This window comes from Oikopleura dioica, chromosome 2 (genome assembly GCF_907165135.1).
Source record: "Oikopleura dioica chromosome 2, OKI2018_I68_1.0, whole genome shotgun sequence".
NCBI lineage: Eukaryota > Metazoa > Chordata > Appendicularia > Copelata > Oikopleuridae > Oikopleura > Oikopleura dioica.
The window spans coordinates 3,710,015-3,728,047 of NC_137292.1; positions in this window are offsets into that span (position 1 = coordinate 3,710,015).

Below are 18,033 nucleotides of genomic sequence, written 5' to 3' on the forward strand. Positions count from 1 at the left end.
TTATTAGTTAAAATTTAAAATTCACAATATAGCTTACCCCCGTATCACTCACGCTACCTGCTTGTTACGCTATTCACTTATCACTACTCTCGCTTACTTTATTTTCTTAATTCTATTCCTATTACTGTTGGAAGAGCATGTTCTTTTCGCCCATTCGCAGATGTTGTAATGAGTACAGAAGATATGCTATTTCTTTTCCCAGCTACTTGTAGCTGAAGTGGGTAGGAGACTACCACAAAAGGGCGAGCTGGGTAATTTAAATGCCATCGTGATCCCCTTTTGAGCGAGTATCAGGAGCTGTCTGTTCACAGAAACGTGCTCTACTCTGCTCTGAGACAAATTGGAGCCAGGACTGAGCTGTCTTTTGTTAAGAATGTGATCGTCCCGCTCTTTGTCAATCCGTGCCATGTCAGCAGAATTGCCGCGCTGTGGGATGGACGGAAAATGCACGTGAGGTTCATCGACAGATGTAAGTCGCTCACCTCCATTGTGTTTGCGAACGCATTTTTAAGCACAATTCCGCATGGCAAAGCCAGGAAGACAGACAGCCACAAAACATCATTTAGCAAGTTTGTGGAGAAACTCATATGGTGCCTCAGCAGAATTATTTCAGTCAGATCTTGCAAGAGGACTTGCGCAATTCTAGACTGTTCTTTGAAACTGTCCAAAACTGTTAATAAATCCTACCCAGAAGGAAACTCTACGTCTGTCTCTCAAGTTCCCCTGGGAGTTGTTATTTGCGTCCCACTTCTTGCTGACCTTAAAAATTTGGTCCTTTCAGAAAGTGATAAAAGCCATCACGTGATGGCAAGGGTTTTCTCAGTAACTAACTTAGTTCAGGCCTTGGCTCGGATTGTCGTTACGGGAGGAAACTCGGTTGCTGCCGGCGCAGAATCTCTAGCAGAAGCCATGTTTAATGGATTTGAAATTACCACTCTTGGCTCAGCAAAGCCCGATAAGGTAGGTCATTTACCTCTCGCGGAACTGATCATGAGTGGTTTTCAGCCCAAAAAGCCCCGCCAAAATCTCAAGCGGCCCAAAACGCTAGCCAAGCTGAAAACTTGGAGAAGTCGATTACGAAAGTCATCGATGATCGCGGCAACAAAGGACCGGCTCCGTCAAAGAGTGCGGCAAAGAAACCCGCTGCTAACTCTGCCACATCCAATTCCCAGGATCAAAGGGGAAATCGCCCTGCCCGAGGCGGTGGAGCAAAGCGTGGTCGTGGTGGAAAAAGAAGAGGTAGTTGGAATACCAACCCTGATGGTGGTTCGCGAGGAGGGAAGCGAAATGTAGGTAGCAAACCTACGTCACGCCCTCCGCCCAATAATGGAAAAACGAAACAAAATCAGAACCCCCTCGACGCCGCCGAAGCCGATGTTCCGGTAGCTGAAACAGTATCGAAAGACAAGCTTAACAGGCGCAAAGCCACAAGAAATAAGCTGAAGCCTACTCTTCTTAAACCCAAAATGGATGAAATCGAAGAGGACGTTAAGTTGAATCTTAACGAAGATGACATCGGGAGAAGCGATGAAGAGAATCTCACTCCTTTTCCGCAAGGTGGAACACCGCTCAAAGCGATGCCGGGTGACTCTCAAGACCTCTCCCCGAACACAGGTTGAGGAAGGCTCCTGGTGGTGGTAAGTTCTACACCAACGAAAGTGATGCCATCGACAAAGTACCGTACGCCGACTCTTTCGTCGGCGACGATGCCGCTTCCTCCTACATGTCCCTTGAAACCCCTACGCCAGTGGGAGAAACCAAGCAATTGTTTTCCCAGAAGGACGAAGGGGTGAACTATATGCTGGAATCAATTAGCGATCTTCTCCAATTTAAACACACCGTCAAGACAATAACCACTGATGAGGTGGCGTTTCATGTGGACAATCGTTACAAGCGATTCCAGGGACTGGCCCTCAACTTCATCAAAGCTAGCTCGGCTGGAAACGATGAACTCCTAATGGATATCCCTGCAATTTATCCACCGCAATGGCGGGAAGAGAAGTATAACGGTCATATTCTCACCAAAGTTAGCCTTTTGGTCTTTTACAACACGCTAAAACGGCTCGCAATTCCAACTGAGAATATCCAGACCATTATTATCCAACGTACGGATGGCACGATGGTCGAAGATGGCGACACTGATTGGAAAAGAAACTCCGATGCAGTGGTGCGTGGAGTAAGGTTTAAATTCCTATTGGACTTCATCAAATACATCTTCTTCGCAGTTAAAACGCTGCAGCTTTTTGATCCTGCCAGACTCATGGCAAACACCACTGCTTGGGCAACTATCTTCTCCATGCGCGAGTTCGATGGTCAGGGAAAATTTGTGATCAATAATGCTGATGACAAAGGGCTCTACAAGAAGATAAAATATTTCTTCACTCGCTTCAAATCCTACGTGAATAGCTCTCAAGCGCCAAACTTCACCTTCAAGGAACACTCGATGACCGTAGGTATCTTACCTATGGCGGAGATTTTCTCCTCCGAGCTGAAGAAAATGAAGTTTGTTAACCCGAATGTTGAAAGCTGCAAAGAAGCACTCGGAGTTGCTTATGATAATCACCATAACCCTCTCTCCGAAGACAACCTGGTCAAAAAAGGTCGAGGAAACCTAGGGAAGGCCTATCAGCTCATCCTGGACGCAATTGATAACGAGATCTTTCGCGTGGAAGGAAATGAGCTCTACAAGCTTGACGCCCGTCAGCACTTTGATAATAAAATTGAAGAGCAACGAAGCGGCCTGATGCGCGTCACGTTAGGAGACGCCAAAACTCTGGTGGAAGGGCGAAGCGCCGCCAAAGTACAGAGAAGTAAGATCCGTTTCTTGGGCAGAACCCTGAAAGCCGGAGCTGGTTCCAAATTCATGAACGATGCCCTGTACACCGCGTCGACAGCAGCTGGAGTGGTGGAGTGCAACCCTGAGTTTAGAAAGGTTGCTAATACTACCGAAGCTTCTGCCTCGAAACTTCAGAAAATGGACGCAGCAGCCAAGAAGTTGCGAATTGATTTTGGAAATTCTCAAAAAGATATTCGTAAAACCCTTCGGCTAGCGCAGAGAAACCAGGTAGAATCGTCCACCCTGCATTATGGAGGTGCTCAGGCACTGAAAAGCATGCAAGAACAAATGGTAGCGATACTCCAGGGGAAAGAAAAGAGCGACATTCTGGAAGAGGCGGCAATCAACGACCGCAACGTCAATCAACTAATTGGTGGCGCCAAGTTCATGGCTTTCAATACTAAATTGGAAGACACTACAAATGAACCCTATCTTGTCCTCAAGGATAGAGTTATCGACCGCCACCAAACTGTTGACCTGATGGGGAAAGAAGCGAATGTTGGTACGATCTTGAAGTCAGTCTTCGAAGGTGTGCCTGAGAAGGAGATACCCCAAGGAGAAAAAGACCTCCAACTAGCCATTCATTTGGATTCAGCCGTTAAAAAGTCGGACCAGCAAGCGTCAGATGAAGAAGAAGTCGATATCGACATGACGGAACTCGAAGAGCCAGAAAAGGCAAAGCCGGGACCTACCTTCGTATCACCTCCGAGTTCGATCCCCGGAGCCATTAATTCCAACAATGTGTTCGAATCTGATGGCCTACCTAGGCCGGTCTTGGATAAGTCGAGCTCAACCCTCAACATGGACGACATGGACGACGATGATCCAGGTTCAAGCTTTTCCATCACGAGTACGCAATCTCTAGCGTTTGAAATTCCCAATAAGAGTGAATGGGAGGCGCTGGAGTCAATGACCGATATTCCATTGAAGCTAATTGCCTCCACCCCAGCTAGAAGGCAAGGAATTGTGGTACGCCGACTGGAAACGGCGGGGTCTACAAGCATGAAAGTCATCCCCTTGGACGAATTCGACAAGAGTGAAGTTGCCAGATATTCAAGTCCACAAGACTACGTTAAAAAACGTAAGCCGCCGATGTTTGAATCCTGGGACAAGCTCATGCAGCTGGAAAGTTCCGGCGAAAGAAGAGTGGCCGACATTGAAAATGTCATGATGAAGCTCGCTAAGGTTCCGAAAGGATCCAAACATCAGCAAGCTAGAAAATGGATCTTTGTCTTAGCCGACAACTCCATCAAAATCTTCAAGCAGTTTATCCAGCTCTTGAAAGAACCCTCGGGAACTTGGACTAGTCTTGGCTTGGACCAGGACGTGGAGCAGATCGAGGACGGCTTTAAATTCAAAGAAGGTTCCGCTTGGAAAGCCTTTTATGAAGAAGTGAAATATTTTATACGAGCTTATGAACGACCGCAGTAAAAACTCGCAGATGTTCAATGCTGCTACCAACTACACTGTGCTTAACTGGGTTCCTAAACCAAGTGTGAGGGGGCATATTACATTCATCAATGGAATCGACGGCCTGGTGTCTAACAAAGGGCTGAAGTTCTCTCACATTCCAATGAGAGCGCTGTGTAGGTCCTTTACCTACTTTGTCTGTCGAGGCGATGGTATGAGAGCCACTTTTGGGCAAATCGACCATGGCCTGGCGGGCAATCATATTACTGGAACACCCGACAACGTCATCGTTGAGCCGGTAAGCCCTCTTGAAAGAGAGACAAGAGTTGAAATGGTTAAAAATCTTATAAAGTGTAGATATATGAGAGATAACTGCTCGGAATGGAATATACCAGTTGACGTCATTCTTAAAAAGGCGGAAACTGACATTTACCTTAAAGATTTTGTCACCCAGGTCAACTCTTTTCTGCTCAAGGATGTCACATCGATAAATTTTCATCGATGGATGCATTCCCCTGATTGTTTTAAAAATTTCAATCCTAGGGGAATTCTTAAACCGTCGGTCCATGAAGATGAAATTTCACGCAGCAAAGAAAAAATTACAATCAAATCACTTGTTAGGGAAAAGCGAGAGGCAATACTCTTGGCGCGTACAAATGATCTGTTAAAAAAAGCAATCGTCCCCTTCTCACCCTTCATCTCTTACAATATTCTCTCACCAATGGACTTCATTCACGCCTGCAACCTGCCCCCTGAAGTTACTCAACTAATGGAGGTCACGGACCTATCTTACAGAGGTAAGGCGTTACCTTCGAATGAAGACCCTTGCGAACTTGAGCGAAAAGTCAATGAGCACAATAATGCGCTTATAACTAAATCCCCAAAACTCAAGATTGTTTTTGCCAACCTGGGCAAAGTGGGTTTGGCAAGAATTCATGAACTCACGAATGAGCTCTTTGACATCCCAATCATCGTGCTCAGTGAAATGTATGCCGACCATGATCTCCTGTCAAACCGTAAGCACTGGCCGAACGGTTACACCATTTTCCTTCCTGATCCCTCTCCGACGGGCAATTTAGTGTTCGTCTGCCTCATAGTAAGAAATGAGATTAAGCTCATCCAAAGGCACTCATTAGCACAAAATCTCCTGTGCAAGTTGGACTTTAAAGGCACGAACCTTTGGGTTTGCGGCATATATCACTTCATCGATAACAAATTCGACGGATACGCAACCAAGTTCAATTTGGACAGGAGCGTCTTTCTGGACAGCTTACAGGCAGTCAATAACATCTGCAAGGATGAGCCACAAATAATTGGGGGTGACTTTAATAACTCAATCTTAGACCCGAGGAATCCTAAGGAAGAAAGGGAGGCCAACCTTATCCTAAATTCACTTTCAAACCACCTTATCCACTCGGGTATGGTGAGCTTTAGGAAGACGGTTGGGGAGAAAAATAGACTGATCGAGTCGGCAATCGATCATGTCTTCAGTAAAAACATTGTTCATCTTACAACAACTAATTTGGATTTAGTCACGAGACTCAGGGCCGATGGGCACATTGGCCTCAAATCCACTTTCAATGTTCAAGGGCCGGACGATGTTTACTGGGAAATTAGAAGAGTGCGTCTTAAGCCTGATCCTGTGACGTTTTATCAAGAATCCATGAAGGTAGATCACTTACTTACCAAAAATAGGATTCTGCACGATAGAGGTCTCCTCCCAGACTTTTGTATCACAAATGCAGGTGTGGAAGCACTAAATGAGCTTTCTGAAAGAATGCAGCCATATGTCGAGAAAGTAATTGCGGTTAAACCCGACAATCCGCGCAGATCACCTCTCGCGTCCGACTATTTAAAACATACTTTCGCGTTACAAGCTGTTTTAGTGCAATTATTGGCTGCTAGTTTCAGAGTTAGGAATAAGAATAGGGTTATCAGGCGGGTGCGTGAATGTATTAAAAACTACAACTGATCACAGCCAAAGTCAGGCAACTTGATCGCAAAATGCTTGTAGTTGGAAATGACTGTATATCTACAATTATTTCCCAAAATCAAGCCTGGAAAATCGCGCGCAGATGGATGAAAAATGCCTCCCCGGGAACTTTCGAGAAACCGGTTAATCTGATCGCTGACGAACTTCTAGGCCTCCAGCTATCAACGGTCCCGCCGTCGAGCGACAGGGGTTTTAACGCTCACCCAGTCTTGCCGCCAGAGAAACGTTTTCGGCTAACTAAGGTGAGCTTTCGCAAAATTAGCCCAAATCCCGCCTTCTTAGACTTCTATAAAAGGAGCAAAGCGAAAACCGCCGACCTTAAGGGAATTTCTAGAGAAATGACGGAAAAGCTGCCGCTCCAGTCGTTCGTCAACCTCATCCTAGAGCCCTTCCGCGATGGCACCACTAACTGTAAGTTTGTTGATAGTTGGAGGGAAAATAAGGTGGTACCTATTCCTAAGCCAGACGGTCGCGCCAGACCAATTACTGTTGTGCCTTTTCACCTGGGGCACCAGGAGAAGGCACAATGCGAGCTCTTTGCCGCATTTGTCGAGCATTATGGGCTTGTACCACGTGAACAATTTGGTTTTCGACGCAGTAGAAGCTGCGGTGGTGCAGCCTTTGCCGCCAAATTCGCCATCGACTCGCTTTCAGGGGATTTGGACGATGATGGTAAGTCATTGACCTACCCTGCTTGGGCAATGGTCAGTTGTGATGCCAAAAACGCCTTCGGAGTTATTCCACATGATAAATTATTACTTGCGTTGAGCGGAATAGTCTCCGAGGCGTTTTTGGCATACATCAAAGAATTCCTCCCCCGGAGTTTTAGAGCGGTTATGAACGGGTTTGTCAGCGACAAAAAGGTCTTACCCCCTTGGGGCCTTCCACAAGGCTCAAGTTTAAGCCCTGTCTTTTACATCTACTACTGCTCGATCCTCAATAACAAAATGATTATAGATCCAATTGATGAGGAGGCGCAGGAAATGGATGCTGAAATCGACTCACAAGTCGCTGAAGAAGGTTGCAAACCTACCTCTCACCAGCTGCTTGGCCTAGCGCTAAGCTCAGGTGAGCAAAAAGTCAAAATGGGTACAAGGCTGTGCCCGCACGGCATCAGTACTCATGTTGGCTTATCAGTTTCATTCGCAGATGATTACATTGCTATAGTTGGTGGATTCACGAGAGCCGCCACGTTCCGAGCAATCAAAACCTCCAGCAACAATGTACTCTGCGAACTGCAAAGAAGCGGAATCCGCACTGCACCCCACAAATCCAGCTTGGTCATGTTCTGTAAGTCAACGTTTTCGGAGCGGGACAATGCCCTAACAGAAAAATACTTTACAGATAAATCCGGCCAAACAGGAATTTCACTTGGTGGGGTTTTTGTAAAAACTTCAGAGAAGGTTAAGTACTTAGGAATCTGGCTTGAATCAGTCAATGGAACGGTCTCTTTTGACCTTCACCATAAGACGATTCGAGGCAGATTTCGAAATGTGGTGGAACAAATTAGCATACTTTTCGGTGCAATGCCCCGAGAGCTTCTGGCCTGCATTGTCAGAGCGCAACTAGGGGGCCTAGCCTTACATGGTGCTGATTATATTAACCCTCCAAAAAAGCACATGATGATTGGAATGCAAAGCCTCTATTCGAACGCCCTCTGGCAACGTAGGTCAGTGCCCTATTTTCTGGAGAGTAAACGTCTTGAGCTGAAGTGGAAAGATGCCCAATTTTTTCAAAAATTCAAGGAATCATTTCATGAGAGATTTCATGGCCATTGCCCTGAACAGGAGTTTATGGCTGTTCGAATTTTTGGACAAATCCCCCTTCACCTTATGTATCTAAAGCAAGCCACCATGTCCATCTACAAAGCTTTTCGGTACAACACTCCAGAGTTGCCCGCCGAGCTTGTGCGCTCTGCACTAATGGTCTGTAATAGATTTGGTGAACCCATTTGTAAACTGCCGGAGTTATTTCTTGCTGAAAGACTGGAACGGACTTTCATCGACCGCTCGAGATTTACGGAAGGTAGAATACCTGGCCGTTTAACTCGAAGTGAGCAAGAAGCAATCTTCGCGGCAAAAACCTTTCACCTAAGATTCTCAGCACTAATCGACACTGATGTTGTCGAGATCAAGTTCATCACCCCCAAGTGTAGTGCCGATGACCATTATAAGATCGATAAAAAGGCCTGGCCGTGGTACCTAGAAGGATTCTTTAATAGCCTACCTACTGACATTAGGAAAGCTTTTATCACCTTTAGCTTCGGCTCGGAGCTGAAGGCAGCATTAGCAACAGCACACTTCCATAATGAAGACAGCTTTGTTTGTAATGTATGCGTTCGACCAGTCGGTGTTAAACATGATAACGGACTTAGGATACCCCTCGTATTACACAACCCAGATGAACATGATCGCAACGCTTACGACTTGCTTACCAAAAACCAGAGAGCAGCAGGGATCCAAGCTCTCATTGCGTGGTTCTTTGCCACAAAGCAAGAGAGATTGCGCATCTCATCTGCTCTGAAGTTTAACAGCTTTTTCCAGTTAATGGACAAGATCTCTCTGGTGGAAGGCCTTAACAATATCATTAAAGGGCTACTCTTTGACCCGAAATTTAGAGAAGGGGTTAGGAAGGTAATTTACCTACAGGACAATGAACTGTTCGGCCCTGTCAACAATAAGGATTACTGAACTAAAACCTCGTTGACTAACTCCCACCTTCCTCGTTCTTGTTTAAGGGCCACTCGCGGATACTTTTGGTGGACTCAGTTGTAATTCAACCTCTTTTAGGCACATATATCGGTGCGCAGAGGCTGATGGCAATGAAACTTCGAATTCCACCTATATTCGTGGATGAAATCGCTCTCTATTCTCCATCATCGCGAACCATTTCCCTGTGGCCGGTTTTCGTCCTTCGCAGTCCTATCTTCACGGAATTACTCCAAGGAAAGAATATAATCCCGTCCGGCATGATCGACTCTCCAGAAAGGTCTACTGCATCGATCAGGAGCTTCGCTTCAACAGACCAAAGAGAGCTTCATCTTTACGCGGGCGCCTTCCCGAACTTCTTCTCCTCGGAGTTCGACGTAGCCGAATGGATTGCAGGCAAACCTTTGCTAGCAGACGTGATCGATGAGGCACCGCTTGAACTCGTCGACGAGTGGTACAATATCTGGCGCTCGGGTAAGCTGCTCAAGCTGAAAAATGCCAACAACGGTCGTCCGCTGGGCGATGCTGATGCGACAGCTCTAATTGCAAGCATGCTTGCGAACCAGAAGGAAGGTCCGGTACCTACCTTCGACCGCCGGCTTGCGAAGATCGCTGGAAGACTTGTCACTGCGACTTATGATGCCGACTTTGGTTGCCAACTCATTGACTTTGCCCTCCAATCGAATGATTTCCGCTTTGTCGACAGTCTCGACGCGTTGTGGAGATCAAACGGCATTAGCTGGAAGACAACTGAAGCTGTACTGAGCCGACCACTCGGCTGGCTCTGCCTCGACTCAATCAACAAAGCCAACCTAATTGAACAGGCAACCTCCCTGGTAACGCCGCTGTCTAGTCAAGCCATCGAAGCCCTAATGCGCATTACCTGTCAGCCGACAGTGTACGAGATGATCAAAGCGCGAGACCTCATGGCGTCGTCGCTCTGGGAGGAAGGCTTATCCGAAATGCATCAATTTCTCGCCAATCCGCAAAACTTCACCGAGGAGTCGCGAATTGAGCGTTTAGCGGCCTTCACAAATTTCAACGAAGATACCCTCAAAGTAGTCTCAGATGTCTTTGAAGCTAACATCGGGATGTCAGCTGTGGACTTCTTCGATGAAGCCATAGTCTGGGCTACCAGAAATTTCTGTCAGTGTGGAAAGGTGATCAACTCGCACGAAGCAACTAATGGAGACGACTTGGCTGAAGCAGCCTTCATGGCCAAAATGTGGGCGATGGAGGTTTTCCAGATCTCGTATGACATCGAAAAGAAGGACAAAGAATTCGACCACAGAGTCTTCCACAGAATCGCCGCTAGACGTGAGTTTAAAAATGCCCACCTCAGCTGCTTCTCTTACTACATCACTCGTGGCCTGGGACTAGTTGGTTGCTTCGGTTCGATTATGAAGTGGTCGACCGAAATTATAGTTAAACATATGTTTATTACCTACTTTACTAAAGCCCAGGCAATTCTCTCTGAAAAACCTTTCGGCAACTTCTCCAAATGGGCAGCAATTGCCACACTCCGTTTCTCAACACCGTTCTACGGTTCACCATCTTCAACCGGATTAATTTCGCACACGGTTGAGGAATTGGCTGAATTGGGAGAGGGCGAGTTACTTGAATGGCTCACCAGTAATATCCAAGGCTTGACCGTTCTGGTTACTAATCGGTCCTCGAACGGTCCAACAGTGCTCAATAACTGCGCTTTCCCAACTAGCCCCACTTTCTCGTCTTTAGTTATCTACAATAATGCCAAAAATCTGATTACGAGGTGGATCTTTATATACAAGCTCCAAAGTCCTCCGAGCCTAATGGCCTGGGGAAAGGTCGATTCCCGCGTTCAGACATGTGAGCTTTTCTCATATCGCCATGAACACCCACGGTAAAATTACCGCCGGTGTTAACACAACCGTTTCAGAGTTCTTCCCGGTACCTTCGGAGGTCGCTGACCTACTCCGGCACCTTCGTGCAGTCAGTGCTCCGGGGTTTTCCCACTGTTTGAAGAAGAGAGCAATCGAGCGGATTCAATCCCACAGTTGGAACTCTTGTCTCCGTGAGTTTTGCCGGCTCTTCAGGCTCTGGTAATGGCGAAGATATCTTCAATCGTTTTATTTAATCCCAATACTCTACGTCATTAAAGAATTTTACCATCCTCCCTGAAAACCATCAAATCGCTCTCATCTCCTTTTCCTCTTTTCGGTCAGGGTGACGGAGTACATTGTAATTACCGTAGCCCTTTATAAACCCTCGCTCTTGCAGCTGGACCAGGAAATGTAGTCTAAGTTATGCTTTTGTCAACCGTATTTTATCTTAAAAATTGTTTTTTTACACGCCCTTTTGCGTCCTTCCCAGTTTATTTCATCGTCCGGCCTTAAACCAGCTCCCTGTGTTTTATTTTAGCTTCCAGATTCCATAACTAACTTATTCTTTTTCTAATTTATTACCAACTATAAATAGCAATCACCCTAAATCAGGGTTAGGCCCCTTTTGCGATCTCTCCGCTAACCTTAAATTAAAACCAAATACTTCTGCTTCGCCCCTTTTTGCTGCTCGTTCTATAATTTACTCTTATGCCGCGCTAACTCACTCAAATGCATAAATAAAATTTCTTTGCTCAATTTAAGTAATACTTCAACAAAACCGGCAGTCAAGATTTCTGACTGTTGGGACGGGGTTTGCTTTTATTTGCATTTATTGAGTTATACTGGAGATCTTGCAGGTTTGCAAGTAATCGCAGGCACAGCTTTTCTTTAGAACAGGAGATTAAACAGCAACTGAACTTCCATAGGAATATAATGGTAGGTCAGTGTCATACCTCAATCAAGTGGTTTTCAAGATGCTGGTTTCGAGTAGCATAAAGCGATCTGGCAACGCGAGGGGCACATCAGATGACAGGGACACTGTGTAGGTGCGCCCCTGGCCAGAATAGTAGAAAGTGTTGTCAGTCATGTCGGGTGCCGTTCGTGGTTTCCGGGAGCTGACGATTCCGCCCTTTCGGTAGAATCCGACGACGGTAAGAGCAAATATGCTCATCATGCGCTGAATGCTGCGCAGAGGCCAACCTCGTGATTTCAAGTGACGGAATAAGGTGCTTTCAGCCACGTCTTGAAACTCAACGCCGTCGGCAATGCAGGGACCATGGTGATCTTATAAAATGAATCAGTTCAGTGTGAGAATTATGTGCTGTCTTGTCTTTTGCCCGGAGGTGGAGCAGGTCGTACTGTAAACTAGGGTATTGCGGGGTAGGTAACTTACATCTCTTTAAGCGGTCGATAAAAAGACGGTCCAGCTCTTTAGTTGTTTTGAGGGCATCCGGGAATTTATTTTTCCACTGCGACGAAAGCTTAATAGAAATTTGACAATCTATCTGCTTCTCGTCGAATAAACCTATTGCTTCAGCGTACCTGTAGCCCGCCAGGACCAGTTTCTTGCTGGAGTCGACGATCGAGAAGTCCTAAGAGCTCCTGCATAGCGGCTTGATTGGCGGAGCAGGTGGAGCTGGAGCAGTAAGGCACGGGGCAACCCTTCGCCATTGTCTGATAAAGGTGGGGGGCAAATACTTTATGAGCGAATCGTCTGTATGGGGAGGCAGAATCGTGCAAACTTCTGGCCAACTGGCTTAATGCGCGTGCTCGATCTTCAGGATCCATACGGACGTAGAAGGGGTTGTGGCCTATGTCTAGTCTGCGATAGTCATCGTTCAATTCGGTCAGATATGGCATGTCTGGGCGCAAAGGCCCGTCACGAGATAGTCGCTGACATCGTGCCACAAACTGTTGGTAAAATGCGTCCCGGTTTCTAGCATGAGATGTGAAACCAAGTAGAGGTAGGGTACCTACGTGTTGTCGATTGTGGTGGCGTTAAAAGGGAATTCTTCGTTCTCCGGCGTTAGTCGGGAAGGAACAACCAGCTCGAGTCGTTTTGGTTCGACGGCATTTAGGCTTTGGAAGTCAAGGCCAGAGTAGAAAGGGTCGCAAGGGATGATCTTAACTATGTACAGTCCAAGGGTCTTTACTCGAATCTCGGTCATGCTGGTTAGGTCGATTAGTAGATCAAGGGTGACGGGATTCAGCTTCACTCGAAATCCAAAATCAATTAGCAGTCCAGCAAGTTGATTAAGTTCCTCGTGGAGTGTTGCGTAAGCCTAAAACATTAAAAGTTTAGATCCATCCCGCAAGCTAAGATAAGGAGATAAGTCGCAGACTAACGCAAAACTTGTAAAGATTCTGTCTGACGATACCTGGTTAGCTGAACCACTGCGCATCTTCTCTAAGAATCGTAAGCGAAGGTAGGTGCCGAAATAGGGGAATAGTGCGTCAGTTCCACTAACGACAGACCCTTCCAGCATCCCGTGTCTCACAAGGCTGGGGTGTACAGGGGCCGCAAATAGATTGTCGTTTGCTAAGTTGATTCCGAAAGGGCCAGTTCTAGCGTTAAGAAGGGACAGGCCTGGAGTGGTGACCAGTTCGCGACATATGCGCAACTGTCCAGTGGAATGAAGATGAAGCAGCCGTGTAGCGATCGCGTGCAAGGTTGCAAGGCTGAAAGGATTAAATTTCTTTTCAGTTGATGATGAGGGACAGGGGTATAGCCCCGTACTTACAGTGAGGGGTAAAGCCCGAGAACGACGGTGGAATTGCGAAAACCACAACCTCCAGTTAGCTGGCAGACTTGTGAAGCGCAAGAGGGAATTTGCAACCCCCCTCGTGACAAACACTCAGTTGGTTTTGTTGTGCACCAGCTGCTGCTCTCGGAGCGAAGGGCAAGAGTATTCACAACTTCTGGTTGAAATTGCGAGGTAGGATGGTGAAGGTAGAAATATTAAGCCATCTTAATTAAACCTCGTAAGTCTCTATTGACTATAGTAATTGAACTATGGTATGTCTCTTACCTGTCTTAACCCGTCGATGGTTTTATCAGAAGGCAAATCGCCGACGTACAGATTCTGTGTGTCGTGTTGTAACTGGCGATCAGTTCGAGGATCATCGCACAGGAAGTGGTCCAGATAAGCCTTTGGCGCAAACAAGGGGTTTGAGAGTAGAGGTACATCCAGAAAGCCAGGAGTGTCGTGCAATGCGCGAAGTCCATCGGTGAAAAGAAGCTCGAAAAGATGTGCGTCCTTGGCAGAGTTTCCGTTTGGCATTAGAATAGTGATGTCGTTCGGAAAAGATGTGGGCAATTCCCTTAGCCATTCCATTATTACGCGCTCCTGGCCTTGTTGTAGCAAGTCAGCGAGTTTCTCCCTTCGTGATCCCGAGCGACTGTAGTCAAGCTTTACTTGAGCTTCTTCTGCGGAAAGTCGGTCGAGTACATCCTTCTCTGGTCCGTCTTGTTTGAAAGCTGCGGAGCCCTTAAAGCGGAGTTCAGTCTGATTGGTGTCGATGAGTGGCCACTGCTGGTCGTGTTGGAACGGCTGATCCAGCTCTGGAAGGGCTATAGTGTCGTCGAGGAAAACAGGATCTCCAGTATAAGCAAGCTGAAAATGTTCAGAGCTTATTGTCTGTGACTGTCGCGTAGACAATTGGGCGAGGTCGACAGCGAGTGAGCTTCGGTTTCGAACGACACGACGTGCCGGCAGAGTACCACTATATTCAGGAAGTTGGTCGGCTGATTGGCGAGATCGTGGCTGATTTGTTCGGCGGAAAGTGCTGGAATCGGGTAACTGGGTTGGTTGAATCGATGATGGAGGACACACCCCGTGCCGCTGGAGATGTTGGACGAGACGGGTTAAGTCTAAATTATCAAATGATTAGCAACGCCCCTCCAACAGTAGGTCACTTACCTGTGTTCGGAATCTGGAAACTCAGGGGTTCACATCCTTCGGGGCCAGTGACAACTATAAACACTCGTAGTGATTCCCCGGCATCGGCGTTTCTCGATGTACGCGAAGTATCCGAACTTGGGGTTGAAGGTCGTGTCTCTCCAGGTTGGTCAACAGGAGGCATGTCTTCAAGGTTGGCCTGGGGGATGGTCTCATTCGGTTCTGCTGGTGGATTTGGTCCTGGCTGATCAGCGGAATTTCCGGGATCTTCAATCTGCTCAGACTGTTGTGCGGCGGCGGCAGCTGCTTCTTCTGCAGCCTTTTTCGCTTTGGCTTGAATCTCCGCTTGCCTCGCCTCCTCTGCCTGTCTGGCTCTGAAGGTCTTGTAACGAAAAATTACAGCCTGTACATCGGAGCCGGTAGGTATGTAGAAGTCGGGTGTTGACTCCGTGCGGTCGATCGCTTCCAAAGCATGGTCGTAAGTCGGATCTTAAAGTGGAAAGTTTTCGCTTGATGAAAAAGTTCGGTCGCAGCCGCTTGACAATTGTCGCTAATGTAGGTCCCGTACCTGTTAGGGGAATCTGTAGTATGAAATCAGTTAGACTGGAATCGGGTAGTAGAGATGCGGGAAGGTCGCACACTCCGATCTTAAGTTGGCCCATGGAAACTGTTAAAAGTCCGATGTCGATTAGATATGCTCGGGCGTCAGCAGGAATGGTCAGAAGCAGCCGTAAGAACCGAGAGATCTCCGGTTTTTGCTGTGTACCAATATTTACCATGGTCTGGTTGGGGCCTGCCTCTTCCTCGCACTGCTCCCTGGTAAGAGTGATTGTTGTAATCAAAATCTGCAGGTGCGCATGGGTCAAATGGGCAAAGCGGTTCACAAATCGTAGGCCAGTCAAAAATGGCGTCGCTACATCAAGATGATAAAATGGCTGGTCCAGGACTTTAAGGCTGAATAGGTAGCAATTTAGTCAAATGATGGTAGGTTCTGGACCTACCTTGATCTCAAGCGTTGCACTTGGGAAGAATCCAGCAACTTCGAGCTGTTCTCAGCTCGCTGAAGTGTCTGCTGTAAGCCAAAGTCAATTAGGCGTGCCAGGATCAATAACAGGTCATTCATCAGGTTTGAGAGCATGCGTTGTTCGTCACGTTCCTGCTTCTCTAAATCGGTGCATTCTTCGTACTTCAGGTCGAATTGAACAAAGAGGTTCAATACGCCCTGCGCCAAAGGTAGGAAATGGACATGTGCCTCGACCACCATCACTCCGTAAAGGCTGTAGATGCTCTGGAGTAAAACGTACACATCGCGGGCTGAGAACTCGGCCGCGGTAGATTGGTAGATGGCCCACTGTGAAAAAATCAGCTTAAAAATTAGTCATTATCAATGGTGTAAAGTCTAAACATACCAGCTGAAAGACCTCTAAGTATTGCTGTAAAGCAATGGCATCGGAGCTGCAAGTAGTCCATCCGAGTGGAAGTCCAGGCTCCCCCGCTGAGTCGGGTACTGGTGTTTCCAACAAGGTTGGTGGTGGTTTCACAGGCTCAGTGCGTGTCTTGTTGGCAACACCGGTGCTGATCAGAGCCTGAGTGCCTACTTCGTATCGAGCAGGATGAGAGTGGGTGGTCGCAACTTCGTTGTAGAGCTCCTTAATCTTCGCCAAAGGGTCCGGTGTAGGCTCGTCTTGTGAATCCTGCTCGCTCTCGGAAGGTGGGTCCTCGACCTCCCTTGGTTGGTTGGCTTGGTCTGAAATGAAAGGCAACTAGTAAATCAACCCTTAAAAACTCGAGGCCTGTTAAATCACTATAAGATATAGCTATCACGATCAGAAAGATCTTTTGACATTTGGCTAAACTTACCAGAGGTTTGGGCGGTTGCTTGACTGAGTCGGGCGCTGCGTCTCATCTTCGCTGGTACAGCCTTTGACGGTTTGCTCTCCCGCTTGCGATCAGGACGTCGTTGAGACACACGTCGGAGTTTTAAATTGCTGCGCTTAGTTGAGCGGACATTAGCTAAGGCGCGTCCGACAGTCTTCTCACACGCGGGCCGTTCGTCAATGACAAGCTCACTCTCACTTGATAAGGCGGTTGCGCTACTGGCTGTCTCGGGGTCGTCGGCGTTATGTCCGCCGGCGGAAACCTGTGGCATGCTGGAGTATCCGCCCTCTCGTGGAGAAAGTAGGTCACTTACCTCCTCCTCAGTTAACTCGCCGAGAACCTAAAGATAAGGAGAATATTACTTCCACTAAGCGAATATTCTGACAAGTCTAGCTCGTTAAATTCTCTATAACGGTGGGATTGGGTTGGTACTTGAAGATGGATCTCAAAAACTTAACAAACTGGTGGCTCAATTGCGCGTAGGAATAGCTATAACTGTCCCCAATTTCAAATTCCTGCTTGTTTAAATACAACAAAAACGTAAATCGGAATGGAAAATGTACTTAACTTATTTCTCTGTTCTTTGTTATAAAACAATTACCTCGTAGCGACTGGTAGTTGGGGGATCCCCAGGGATCACTTGCTCAAAAATGAGCCGAGCAGTCCGCCGCGGGGTGATAAACCCTGAATCATCAAAATTGTCAAAATCCATCTGCGTCAGCTATCAGTGCGTCACTGTGGGTGGCACTTTTGCAACTGATTGGATTTGTGATTACCCCAAAATGAAAACACATCCTTAGGGGTGTTCTAGAAACTAGGTCACGTGATATATACAATCCCAAGCTTGTAGTTGGGAGGGTGGAAGTTCTAAGCAATTTCCTCGCGATTATATAAACAACCAGTTCTAGAAGCCTATTAGTTTATGATGACACTTGAGTTATCATAATAGGACGAGCAGGGAGGTAACTTACCTACCTGGCTCTGGCTAGTGGACTCCGTTGGCAGCAGAAAATGTCAAAAGAACCCATCATGGAAACCGGCGGGAGAAATAACAAAATAAAACTTGATTTTAAAATCTTAGGATAAGGTTAACTTAGTTTAATGAATTATTTTCTTAAAATGTGAATGTTATTTCTCCGTTTTTCCTAAAACTCCTCTCCCTACGTTGAACGAAAAGAGAACATTTACTGTTTCAACCTTCGTCATTTTGTGTTTCTTCCTTTGTTTATCTGTTATTTTACTTTACTGTGCTCATAACTGTACAAGTTACTGTTATTTTGAAATAAACAATCAGAAAAAAAAAAAAAAAAATTGGTGCAGCAGCAAACGGCGAAGATTTCGACCTTTACTACGCTGCAATGATTTTGGTCGATGATGCGATCTGCATGTGAATTCGAAAGAAGATATTTCTTCTAGATATATTTTTCTAAATATGCTTGAATAAAAC